The sequence below is a fragment of the Cyanistes caeruleus genome, chromosome 10, assembly GCF_971803275.1.
Source record: "Cyanistes caeruleus chromosome 10, bCyaCae1.hap1.1, whole genome shotgun sequence".
In the NCBI taxonomy this organism is placed as follows: domain Eukaryota; kingdom Metazoa; phylum Chordata; class Aves; order Passeriformes; family Paridae; genus Cyanistes; species Cyanistes caeruleus.
The window spans coordinates 22,333,460-22,344,966 of record NC_141710.1 but is presented as its reverse complement, the minus strand read 5'-3'; positions in this window follow the sequence as shown (position 1 = coordinate 22,344,966).

Sequence of the window (11,507 nt, the reverse complement as noted above, 5' to 3'; positions counted from 1 at the left end):
TTCATGTGGCCATTACTAAGATTCATATGTAAAGAGACAATTAAATTTTCAGTGAAAAGCACCATTATTAAATCTGTTTGAGTATTAATTCAATGCCATCAGAAAAAATTCACTAACTCTGTGTGGGAAAAGGTGCCAGGAAATGTAATTCACGTGTTGGGGAGGAAGAAGGAACCAAGGCTTTCTTTGTGATTTGTTGCCTTTGCAGAACCATGTGCCATCATGAAGAGGCACAGCCTGATCTCCACAGCCATTCAAAACAAAGCCAGGTTTAAATTATATTACTGTGAGCACCTCTTTACGCTCCAAAGAGGAATGTTCAGTGTAGATGGCTACAAAGGTCCAGGCCAGCTTGGACAGGGCTTGGAGCAACCTGACCCAGTGGAAGGTGTCCCTGGCCATTGCAGGGGTGGGACTGGGTGATCCAACCCTGACCATTCCAAGGTTCTGTGATGTTCCCATGACCATTCCACAGATGAGATTCTCTTACTCTCAGTCTTGTCCCCTGTGTAGCCACGGCTCTGCTCTGCAGGAGGGCTCTGGTCCCCTCAAACCTCTGCAGAACCTGTTGGAAGCCTCTCACCACTGCACGACACAACCATGCTGGTGTATCTTCAGAATAAAATAATGTTTGAGTTCTTAATGGTGGCCACAGCACTTGAACCTCTGACAATCACCTGCAGAGGACAGGAGAGCTGTGCTATCTCACTTTAGTGATTTATTCAGTAGCAAAACACGAGCGCTGGACTTCATCCCTTTATGAAGCAATCTGCAGCTCCTGCTGCTGGAATTTGAGCTGAAGGATGGTTCCCTGGTAATTTGTAATGGCTTGGGAGATAGGGCTGCCTAAGCTGGGCAGGGCTGCAGAATCAGCAGCAGCAGCTTCCCCAGGTGAAAATAGCTGTGTGTCTTTTAAATTTTTAATGGAGATTAACACTTTGTCACTGCAGCGCATCACTCAGTGCAGCGTGTGGAGAAATGCTCTCTGCTGGGGAAGGAGATGAAGCTCTGAACAGATACAATGACAAATCCCTGACATAAAGCCTGTCCTTGTTTGAACCAGCATTTGCCTTTCCAAAATAAAGGCAGACACATTCCCATGACGGAGGACATGGGATGGCTTTCCATTTATTTGTTAGTGGATGTATAAATCCATTTATTTGTTAGTGGATGTATAAATCCGAAGAAGAAAGTTAATTAGACTCCCTGTGTGCAAGGCAGTGGAGTACACTCTGATTGCTAATTATTTTAATATAGGTAAACAGCTATTGACAGTACAAGTAATTTTCCCCCATCTCCAGTTAAGAGGCTGCCAGGTATCAGTCTAACAGCTCCGAGTGAACCTGAGGCAATTTAAATTATGGGTTTTAATCAATATGTAAATTGTTATTGTAGAAGCCATCCATGATAGTTTGCTGCAGCTGCCCCACCACTCCTCAGACCCAGCAGCTGCTGGCTCAGGTCAGGCTGTGATTGCTGCTCCTCCTTTATCTACTCATTCTCTACTCAGAGGATCTCTTACTCAATGCTCAGTTGCTCAGGCCAACGCAGCTGAAAGACAACAAAACCCTTCCCTCCTGCTCCCCAAGCTCAGCCCTCCTTGTCTGGGGGTTTGAGGAGGGGATTTTGGGGAGACCAGTGCTCAAGAGTGCCTGACCACATTGTTTTGCTTTTGGTCACCCAGAGGCAGTTCTGCCTCAGAGCTTTTGAAAAGTCTTTCAGCTCATCTCTCCCAGCAGCCAACTCACCTTGTGCCGACCTCTAACTTTCAATTTACTCGTTACCTTAGCAATAATAACAAAAATTAATAACCCCCCAAACTCATTATCTGTAATTTCCCATACTACAGCCTTTAAGGCATAACCTAATTTAAAACTGTCCAGTTCTCAGTGTTTTGTAGTTAATATTTGAGATGCAGCAAATGATGGCTCATTTGTTCTTGCAATTCTGTCAAAAAGCTGTGCAATATCTTCAATTTTAGTGAGCACAGTTCTCTTGCAATTTAATTACCACGTTGTACATTTTCCTTTGGTGAAATTAGATTTAACGCTGATTTGGTGAATGATAACTGAGATTCTTTTTTATTTAGTTGTAAAAGTTCCTTGGGAGCCATTTCTGATACCCTCTGATATACTCAGAAGTGGAAAACAAAGAGGTTCTCTAACACTGCTCCTTCCAGCTGGTCTCAAAAACATATTTCTCTAAACCAATACCAAAAATTTATGGTTTGGATCAACTTTGGATTAAGCAAGGCCAAGAAAAAAATACGGTTTGCTTGCAGCAATTAATATTTTCCCCCCTTCTAGAGACCTGCAGAAAGCAGCACCAAGTAATTGGTCATATTTTTTAGCCCCAGAGGTGTCCAAACTGCTTGGTAAAGTAAGGGATAAATACAAAACCACTTCAGAAGAGGGTAAGAGGCAGAGAAATTAGCAAAGATTAGTCTAAGAAATAGAGAACAAGAAGCCCAGTGGACAGATGAAGAGCCTCTCCAGCAGCCTGAAGGTTCCTGAGGAGAGAACCTGGTTCTGCAGGGAGAGATCTGGGTGAATTAATGTCTTGGCACCCACCCCTGGCCCTGGGCACAGCGATGTGGCCACTCAGGGCTCTGCACAAGAGGCCACCTTGGCAGTGGTTGGCACTGGAGGGGATCCATGGCCCAACCTGGAATATTTCGGAGTCTCTCCATTAACCACCACCCCACTTGTAGAAAATCTGGTGAATTGCTGCACTGATTACCCAGCCCTTGGCTGTCTCAGCCCACTGGACATTGTTTGTGCAGGGTTCTGTTGGGTTTCCCCTCGTGGGCAGCACCGGGGTCACCTCCATGAGCTGCTGGTGATCCCCTGCAGGGCTGTACCCTCCCTTCCACTTGAACCAGGAGCTGGCTGTATCCCTGAGCACTCTGCACATCTTCTGGCCTTTTTGGGGAAAAAAAAATCACTTGAAACTACCAAATAACATCTCCTTAAAATGAATTTTCTGTAATACCGTGCTCTTGTGGCCCCCCGTTCTTCTGCAGCCTCAAAACTGCATTAAATTCATCACAAACATAGAAATTGGCTCTTCTTTACCTCTGAAACACCCAGAATGCTCTGGGCAGGGAAAAAAAAAATAAGTAAGAATAAGATTGTGAAAAGTTTCAGTTCTTTGGCTTAGTTTGGAGAGGCCGATTCCGTCGGGATCTGTGGACAGTTATTTTTATGCATTCATTGCTCATTGACCAGGATAATCAAATAGAATATTCCATTTGCTTCCTGCTGTTTAAGTGCCTAATTCAGAGCTAATTGAAGTCAATGGGCAGATATTCACAGACTTTAATGGACCAGCCATAATCTTATGTCTACCCTGGTTGTGTAAGTTATTTTATTTATCCTAATTATTTTCATCTTCCCATGCATGCACGACCAATTATTTATTTTACGTGCATAATCATCATCTGTAAGTGGAAGTAATTTAAAGTAGTTATTAAAAGGTATTTCAAGGCCCATATTTGCACAGACCTGTGGCTATGATAATGGCACAAAGAGAGATTTTAACACAGCGTTGCTTTGGTACCCACGATAACAGTTAGCACTATAAAAATGTGTTTAAATTACAAGGTTTTTTGTTACTGCAGCTCCATGGGCAGAACTTGAGCCACTAATGTGATTATACCAACAACCTATACATATTTATGGCCTAATGGCACAACTCTTCAGATGATGGGAGCAGAATATACCCTGAACAAGAGGCAAAGTTTGAGATCCCTGAAAAGAAAAATGCTTTAGACTATCTCATTAGTGTTTCCCAGGGAAAAACAAACAAAAAAAAAAAACCAAAAGAAAGCAACATAAAAAACCCCACACACATGAAACAACCCAACCACGCAATGGAAAACAAATGAACAAAACAAAGCAAAACAAATACAAATGAAACAACCAAAACAAACACAACAGAACAATCCTCCAAAAACACAAAAGAGAAACCCATATGTCAAAATCTATGGTTGTTTCTCTTCGCATTAAAGTATTTGCATTTAAAAATAAAATTTAAAAAACCCACACATTTTTTTCAGCTCTTCACGAATCTCAAGCTGGGATAGGGATTGAAATCAATACATTCTGTTAGTGCTGATGGCTCTGAAGTTGGAATAACTCTGGAAACACAATGTGAATCAGGAAAACCAATGACATGCACTAATAATTCATATTCCCTTCCATTCTCTCAGCTTTTGAGCATTCCTGAAGTCCTCAGGGTGCTGCAAAGTCACTTGTGAAGGTCTGGATCTTGTGTGAAAAATTACAATCTGCCTTTCCACCTTTCTCAGATGTTTCTTTTGGTGTGTTCACGCTTTCAGGAACATCTGCACGTGCTGCACAAATTCCTGTTATCAGCCTTATTAACCAGGACAAAACAAAATCCTGCTCAGTTCAATTTTGTCATTGACTCCTGCCAGGGTAAAGACAGGTCAGCCTCAAGTGTTTGGGAAAATCTTATTTTCTCTTGCCACATAATCAGTACAGAACCCAAGCATATAATTACAATTCCATACACACAATATTTGGATACTTAATAGTGAATTAAGCAAGTTACATTGAATGTTTTGATATAATTTAATCTCGCTGTGTGTCAATATTTAGCTCCTAATTAATAGCATATTTACTTCTCTGCCATACATTGGTGTGCCAATTATGAGCTTAAACACCCTTCCCCAGCTCAATACTTGCCATGGAAATTAAACACACTGAGCTGAACCTGTCTGTGGTGGAACTTCATCAAAAGCAAGGAATTTGCTCCCAGAAAACCTTTGATCCTCTGCACAGTGTTAATGCAAGCTGAAGGTATTTTGTGGATTATCTTTTCCCTCTGTGATCGGGGTTGCTTCAACGGGTGTTGTACATCCCCAAGAAACACAGACCTGCATTAAGAGGACTTTAATTGTCACCTCTTGTTTCCTACACATGGATTATTTCCAGTTCATCTCCCTTTCAGGTTTATTTGGGCAATAAATTTATGATTAACTCAAGCCCATCAAGTACTATAAAAACTGAAATTGTGCCTGACATGCTATTTTTTTGTTCCAGAACTGATTAATTAAGTGGTTTAGGCAGTCATTTTTCATCCAACATTTGAGGAAGAATTTTGACAGACCTACATTCAATTAAAGTGTCTTCCATCTCCTTTCACCTTTCCCCATTTAGCCCTTGGTCTCTGCAGAATAACTCTGTTATACAGAGTCCGTGAAGAATTTATAAATATTCCAGCCTAATTTTTTTTTTCTGGAATCAGGATAGTGGAGCTTTACCCTACAGACATTTTCTTTTGGGTTTTCAGTTCAGAAAAAATTCCTTTGCATTTTTGTCTTATCTGTAGAGATAGATAGATAGATAGATAGATAGATAGATAGATAGATAGATAGAGAGAAAGATAGATAGATATAGATATATTCAATAATAAGATACATTTATAACTTTAAAGTAGAAGATTTAGCAAAATACAAAACTTACATGGTTTTTATATAGAATCATGTATAGTTATATTTTATTATGTTTGCTTGTGTATTAGTCTTATATTAAAAGATTATATTTTCTAGGAGTTTGGAGATTCTTCAGGCAAAGAAATCCAATCCAATTGTTACCTTGCTATTGGACTGGGATAAGCCATAGTACAAAGTGGTTAAATGAGCTACAAAAGAGCTAAAAAAGGGTTGGGTAAGAGGAATTAAACACTGTGCTCTCACTCTGGTTTCTCAGCTCGCCCCCAGCTCATGGCTGGAGCCTTTCCCAAGCGGTGTCAGGGTGTGGAATGTTTGGGTGGCTGCTCCTGCCCCTCCTGCCTGGCTCACAGGACACATTTCTTCAGGAAGAACTTGGATTTCATCACATTAAAGCACAGCTTTAGTGCTTGTTCTGCGCCCTCACTCCTTTTCTCCCTCCACACTTCATCAAGTGCTCTGTGAGTCAGGAAACACAAAGGGAAAAAACCAAAATCACAGCGGCCCATGCAGGAGAAGGATGGAGCAGATCACGACAGAGACCACATCTGTTCTGCAGCAGAGCCTTCCCTTCAGAAACTGTGACTCTCTTCCTCCCCAGAATTTCATTTTCTAGAAAATTTTCAGCAATTTCACTGAGTTTTTCACACAAAACCAAAGCAGTGACAGATTAGAACCAGAGAAAGTGCAGACAAGAAGGAAAGTATACATATTTATTATATATATATATATAATAGAAGAGACATAATATAATATGTCTATAACAGTAGACAACAGCATCAAACCTTTTAAAAGGCACCATTTATTTCACAGTGTCTGATAACTCTAAGCTGTGCTATCAGGAGAGAATTCAGCTGGACACAGCTTGACCAGAACTCAACTAAACCCCAAGTGAAAGATAAAACCAAATTATTTTTGGCACAGAATTTTAAATGTTAGCACTGGATAATAAAGAATCATGCAATGAGTCTGATAATTATTTCTGTTAGGGTTGAGCAAAGCTTGAGCTCAGAAGGAGGTGCCAAGGCAGGTGTGTGATTTCAACAGAACCACATGGCTACAAATAAATATTGTCAGAGAATTTTTGCTATTCTAAAAGAATATTTTGGAATAGCAGATGAAAAAGAACCAAAAAACAAAAAACACCTTCCTAACTCCAAAGTCTTGGATTTCTTTAATAAACTTTTCTCCTCTTGACACTGTCTCCCAGATCATCCCTGCAGAGACAGAAGCACTCAGTAAAAGCCTTTCACCACCAATTAACAGCCCTGAAATGCTAAATATCCAGGATCAGGCCTGCAGTTAATGGCTGAGAGTTAATCTACAAAGCAAAACTCACCAAAATTCAGTGAATACCTTCAGGGAAATGATGATTTACTCATGCTGGTTCCATGTTGAGGAGCAGCCTCTGGGCTCACAGAGGGAATTATTCACAGTGGGCTGTTTGCAAGTGCCACAGACACAAATTGCAGCCATGGATTTTTCCTGGCAGGTCACTGAAAGAAATGCAATTGCATTTCCTTGCAAACAGGCAATGCAAATCCAAATGCAATTGTAGAAATGAGATTAGAATCAGTCATTAAAGTGCAATTGATCTTTGGATTAAAAATAAAGTGCTTGCCTGCAGAACAACAACAGGAACTGCACAGGGAGACCTCAGCCTGTGGCTAAATGTTCATCTTCAATGGAAAATATTGCCCCAGTGGTGAGAAAGTCAGCCCAAAACAGCAGCTCCTCACCAGCCTATTAATCAGAGAAAAATGGGATCAATGGCTTCATTTCCCAGGCTTTCCCAGAAGGTTCCCTGTGTCCAAAAGGATGTTGCCTTCCTTCTCCTCTCAGACTCTGAGCAGCCATCCTGACATTAAATTCTGTCCTATAAAACTACTAAACTAAAACTAAAGAGGGGTTAATACATTTTTTAGGAAACCCAACTAAATCTCCAAAGAAAATGGGATTATTAAAAAAAAAAAAAATAAAAAAAATATACTCTATCCTTGTGTTTCTAAGCTCAGAAAAAGAAATCCTTCTGAACCAGAATTTTAGTATTTTCTGTATACGTGAGCAACCCAAAGCAAAAACATCCAGGGAGAAAAGCACAAAGTGAGGGGGAAGCAGCCCTGTTTCTCCAGCAGCTCCTGTTATTTTTTCAGGAGGTGGATGGGGGTTAGTGCAGTTTAGAAGGAGCTGTTTGAAAATCAGAGTAATTCCCAGCCATCCCCAGCAAAGCTCAAAATGTTCCTTTCTTTATTCCCACAGGAAAACCAGGCTGGTGTCCCTCGTCTGATGGAAACCATTTCCCCTTCTGATTATTTACAACCATGACTTGGGGTCAAAAGCCAGCCTAATTTAAAAACAAACTCAAAACCCCCTAAAACCACACTTCAGTTTAAAATTTAAAAATCAAACTCAAAACCCCCTAAAGCCACACTTCAGTTTAAAATTTAAAAATCACACTCAAAACCCCCTAAAGCCACCCTTCAGTTTAAAATTTAAAAATCACACTCAAAACCCCCTAAAACCACACCTCAGTGGTTGAACTCCAAGGCCTCAAAATATATTGTGCAACATTTTTCAGCACCTCTTTTGAGGTTTTTTGTTGTTATTTTGAATGAAACCCAAGTTCTCATCCAATGTCTATTTTTTTTCAAATTAATTTCATTTCCACCAATTACTTCATCAAGCACCCATAGCAGTGCCAGTCCATTTTTTCATGGCTATTTCTTCTAGAATTTTAAACACAAATGTGTACAATAATCTTAATGATAATTAAAATAAACATATTTAAATATTTATTTAATTAATTTTTCTTTCTTTCTGCATGGGACTGTTCAAAGAAATAAACTTGAGGAAAAGGAATCTGGTGTTGAGCTCAGACACAAATAAATTAAGATTTGGTGAAAAACACAGAATTTTTTTTAAATGTGTGGTGAGAGAATTTGCAGACCTCTGAGCTCAGTGTCTGGCACATTTCTAGCTGGAAAGATGGGATTTCTCTGGCCCACTTCTCCTGGCCTCTCACTAACCACTTTTTAAATCAGTTTATTCGTGGAGCCACTCAGGGCCTTTCTGTCCTGCTTACTCAGAGCCAGCATTTATCAGCTCATGTGGGATGGTGCTGCTGGAATGGGCTGATTTGTCAGAAAAAGGGAGCAGAATTGGACCATCAATGTTTCCCACCAGACTCACACAAAATTATATCAACTGGAATGCAGAGCAATCTTGATATTCACGCTCTGGATTTTTTTTGGCTTTTAGAACTGCCTTCCCAGGAAATTTGGCTCTCCTGAACAGATTTTCTTTTCTTCTTAGCATTAATTTAAATGGTTCAAACCCAGGCTGGGCCAATCCATCCCTAGAAATAGAGTTTAAAGTTCAGCCCTAAGAAAAAAATGTACTTTTTTCTTAGTAAACTGTATTTTTCAGCCAATTGTCCATGTGAGTATCAGGAAATAAAAGGACATAGATATTCCTTCAGCTTCAACATGGTCTGTGGTATAAAATCTCTCCCAAGCCTTTCCAAAATATGGAATATATGGAACATAATCCTGGGCAGGGGAACTATTCATGTAAATAGTTTATTTTCTTAATATGTTTAATACTCTATACTGTGGGTTTATATATACACACACACACACATATAAATATATATACACATACACACTTATATTTATATATATATATATATATTTATATATATTTATATTTATATTTATATTTATATTTATATTTATATTTATATTATTTATATTTATATTATTTATATTTATATTTATATTTATATTTATATTTATATTTATATTTATATCTATATCTATATCTATATCTATATCTATATCTATATCTATATCTATATCTATATCTATATTTATATCTATATTATAGAAATATACATTTATATTTTCCAATTCCACACTATAATGAAAATAATACAATACTGGACATATTATAAACTAAATAATAATACATAATAAATAATTGAATAATGATAAATATTAAATATAATAATATATATTGACATGGTTATTAAATTTATATATTTTATATATAATACTAATATTTATATATAATATAAATTTATAATAATAAGTTAAATAGCAATAAGTAATAACAAATAAATATTAAATAAATAATAATATTATAAGCTAAATAATCTATAATGAACATCTATTTTAAAATCTTATATATATAATATTCTGAAAATATAATATATCTACATATATGCATTAAATGAAATTGTGTTTTTATGTGAAATAACTGCCATACAAACATCCCTCAGTATCTCTGGCACCTTTTAATGTATCAGGCTCTGTATTTAGACAGTCTACATTAAATACATGATGAAATAAAACAATCCCCTGTTAAGAACTCTATGAAATCTAAGACAAAATGGCCTATGGGTCTATGTGCAAGGCAGAATTTTAACTTCAGGAACAAATGTGCCACTCCTGCTCTGAAAATTTCCCCCAGAATGTTCAAAGTTAGAGTTCCATGTTCAGTTTTTTCCCAGCTTGTCTTGTTGGAGATGATCAGTAAATGAAGCAGAAAACTAAAAATAGGGGAAGATTATTCTTTTGTGATGAAGCCATTAGATAGAGACTGAGAGAAGCTACAAAAGAGATCTCTGATGGAAATACTCATGAGGCTGAAAAACATTAATTTTCTACTTTATTTTTGCCTGTTTAGTATTGAACTTTTGCCTCTCCTTTTTTTTCCCCAGAACGTCTGATTCACTCATCCCATTTTCAGTTCGAATGGAGTTACATGTCATGACTGCTTGCAGGTTTTAATTAATTTTCCATTCTACTTAACAAAGCTATTTAAATACCCAGAAACTTGAATTAATAAAGTTTTGTCTCTATTAGTTACTCCCCTACCCATCACCTCTCACTCACCTGCCTGACTCATTGTTTTACTGCTCTTTAGGTGATTAGTAATTTTTGCCATTTTTTTCATTATCAAATATAAATCTGATTATCCCCTCTATCGTTTTTCTGACTCTCTCCCAATAATATTTAATTTAAACATTGAATTGAGTCACACTCCTGTCATTTTACCCATTTAGGCTGGGATTGGCTGACTCCGGAACAAGTTTTGCTCTGAAGAAAGTAGAAGATTGTTGGTATTAAAAAGGGCAATGGAAATGTTGGCTGGAAGATGGAAGAGAAATGAGCTGGAGTTCTCTCCTTTCACTGCTCTGTCTGGTTGGTGTGATCCTTGCAGGATAAATAATGAGCCAGGGCTAAACTGAGTCATAACGAGGCTCAGTTTAACAACCCACGTGTGATTAAAGGGTGACATGGAACTCTCAGGCTCCTGCCATGACTCATAATTATTATTAATCTGGTTAAAACAATTTGTTACTCAGAGCTCAAGGGTGAAACTCAGACTTTTTCTGTCGCTTCTTGCAGTGATTAATTTCTTCCTTTATGCAATAAAATGATAAATAACCCAGAATGTTTATTTTACAACAGAGGCATTAAGGCTGTCAGTCATTGAGCATTTTTATGTCAGAACTTGAAATCAAGCTCATTCTTATGTTTGTTGTCTAATAAGAAAATTGATCAAGGTGATAAAAGGGGATAAAAATGATAAAAAGCAGATGTTTCCAAGCTGTACTTCACTAGTAACAAATGTTGCCTCTTAAAATTTTATATCGAGTCTCCCAGAAACACAAGATAAATCATTCAGCTCTCTCCTTAGCACTTTGAAACATTTACATCAAACAAAAAGTTGAAGACAAATCAAGAATTAAATTAATTATAAAATACTCACCTTGAATTTTATACACAGTCTGTTCCAGGGAGGCATTTTTTGAGGTTGGTTCTCTCAGAAATAGTACTGGAAAATACTCAGTGTTTGCTGTGGAGGAATCTGACAACATTCTGAATTTACACAAAGTTATAATCAAATCCAAGGAAGGAACTTTTGACACAGAACACAGATAACAACACAATTTTATTTAATATAGTTGCCATTAATATTATTAAAACAGCTAATGCTAATCAACTTGAAATTTGCATGAGAATGC